The sequence below is a fragment of the Lipotes vexillifer genome, unplaced genomic scaffold (assembly GCF_000442215.2).
Source record: "Lipotes vexillifer unplaced genomic scaffold, Lipotes_vexillifer_v1.1 scaffold241, whole genome shotgun sequence".
NCBI classification, from domain to species: Eukaryota; Metazoa; Chordata; class Mammalia; order Artiodactyla; family Lipotidae; genus Lipotes; species Lipotes vexillifer.
Window position 1 is genome coordinate 3,593,722 of NW_006784922.1, and position 2,760 is coordinate 3,596,481.

The following is a 2,760-nucleotide window of genomic DNA, read 5'->3' on the forward strand; positions in this document are numbered from 1 at the left end:
AGACACACAGCTATACAAGTATAATATACAGGTCTAATTATTGGGTCTGATAAGCCAAGTGGACCAGTGCTATGCCTCAAAGAAAAAAAGGGAGATAGAGGGGTAAGTAAACTTGCTTCCTTGATGCCATATTTAAGCTACTGTACTACTCAGATAAATTCCTTGAAAGAGCTGTGTGGCATTGAGGCTTCAGTAAGCTACAGTTTAGAGGTGCTGCTAACAAGGACTGAGGCAGCTGGATATTGTCATAGGAGCAGCAGACACAAAGAGGGCCCTAAAAATGATGTTGGCAGGAGTGGATGCCCCAAACCACCATTCATTGGCAGCAGCCATGACAAGAAGTAGTGATGGAAGCCACTTCCAATGACAGAAACGTCCCCAGTGGAGCATCTGCTGAGTGTGGTCCCTGGTACAGGACTGTGTCCAAGGAGAGGAGCCGCTAGCAGCGAGGTCAGTAAGCCTGGCAGGAATTACCCTCGGAGCTACCGTTGAGAGTGACGGCTCAGAGATGGCACTGTGGAGATCCCGGGGGAGGTGGAGACCATTGGTCTTCTGTGTAGTAGTTAAAACATGTGGGCTTCAGACCAGGCTTCCTGGGTTCAATTCCTGATTCTACCAGGATTTGTGTGACCTTGGGGAAGGTCTCTGTGCATCACTTTTCAGAGTTGTTAAATGTAGATAATAATTGCGTCTAACTGATATGGTTATTGTGAGAATGATCTGAGTTAATACACATAAAGCATTTAAAGATTCGTGGACCATAATACATGCCTCACTCAGGTTAAGTATATATTATTGCTGTGGTTATCGGTAATCCTGCTACTATCACTACCATAATCTTCTTTAAGAGAGACTAACAGCTTCTCACTAGGAAACTTGGCATCACTGGAGGCTTATATTTTTGGTTGTCACCACCATGCAAGACCTAGAGCTCCTCTATTTTTCCAAAAGGAAGGAAAGTCTAATGAAAGAGCTGTAATTGTAGCAGTAGATTATTCCCCTTGCTACATAGAGAAGTATTCATCTGTCATTTGACTCCGCCTCCTCTTTTCCATGGAAAGAAAGGAAGTAAAAGTCTTGAGCCTGCACTATGGGAACTTATAGCATTCACCAAGATGCAGCAGCCTCTCACATCCACCAGAGACCCCTTTCAGGTTCACAGCCTCAAATCCATGCTCCAAACAAGTGCCCCCAGTGGGAGGACTATTACTGTACCCCAGCAACAGAGAAGCCAAGTATAACTTCTGTTTCATGTGTTCAACAGTAAGTTCAAATATCTCAACCATGAATATTTCCTAGAGAATATCCCATGATGGTTTTGGAATTTCCAATATAGAGGAGCTTGATAAAAAAATGAATGAGAGCAGGTCAAACTTCACTTCCCAAATGACTTTGCCCTTCCCTTCTAGGTCAAAGTGTGCTTTGTGCCCTGGTGTTAGTGGTGCTATAAAGCAAAACCTTTTCCCTATGTAATTTTGAAATTAAAAAGATTTGAGAAACTAATTTTAAAATACAGCATTTGGGTGACTGTGACCAGTGACACGTGCAGAGTGAACCTGCAGTCAGGGATGTCTGATCCCTGCCGCCCCAAGTTTGGTGCTATTGAACAATTATAACTGCCAATCAGAAGAATGCTCACTATAAGATGTCCCTATTTAAGGCATGTAATTGGATTAGCAATTAATTTTTCATGTCATAAGAGAGAGAGAGTATACTTGCTACGACCAATAGTTCCTGGTATGGAAAAAGGAGAGGCTCAAGAGATGGTCTGGGTCATGCTCATGCCATCAGACACACAAGGTACCTTCATCTCTACTCTAAAAATGAAATCACCAAGGTTTCAAGAGGTTCATTGACTTGTCCAAGATCACTCCATTAGACCATTATTAGTGGGAGGGAACAAGGGTGAAATGAAGAAAATAACTATTTGCCTTACGTGCCATCCATATATCCTTTTCTCCAGGGAGAACAAGGAGCCATAACCATCAGTAACTATAGAATATACACCAAACTCTCCACTATAAACTATAGAAGAGGCAGTGAGAGAGAAGGAGAGTAGAAAAGAAACAAAATGCCTGGACACTCAAAATGCACACAACGAATCAAATCCTAGATGTTGAACAGGCAGCACCCTTGGACAATGGGGCTACCCATGTTGTCAGGGATGAGTTGAAAGAAGCGAGTTATGAGAGGTGATGGTGCAGTCAGCATTGTCGACTTCTCAGAGGAGCAACTTGACTTTCCTGTGCTGTTTATTCCCAGCTACTCCGTTGGAGCAAAGGGACCACTATTACTTCTGGGCTTTCTTGGGGGTTGCTGAAGACATGTTCTGCTTTCCATGTGTAGTAGAAAGAGTATCCTTAAGAAAGAAAGAGAGAGAGAGAGAGAGAGAGAGGGAGGGAGGGAGAGAGAGAGAGAAAGAAAGAGAGAGAGAGAGAGAGGGAGGGAGAGAGAGAGAGAAAGAAAAAGAGAAAGAAAGAAAGAAACATCCTTTAGAGTAATATACGATACTGATACTGATTTGGCCAATTATCAGTGTGCAAACATATTTGCTCATCTATAAAATGAGAATAACAATGATAGCGGTGAATTTGGAGAGTTGTTGCAAGAACTAAATTGGATGATATTTGTGAAGTAGTCAGCATTGTACTGAGCACATCGTTCTTCCCTAACAAAAGTGAATCCACCGCTTCTTTTCTTAGGAAATAGAAGTACGGGCAAAAACTGGTATCATACTCTGTTGGCCTTTTCCTCTTTCCC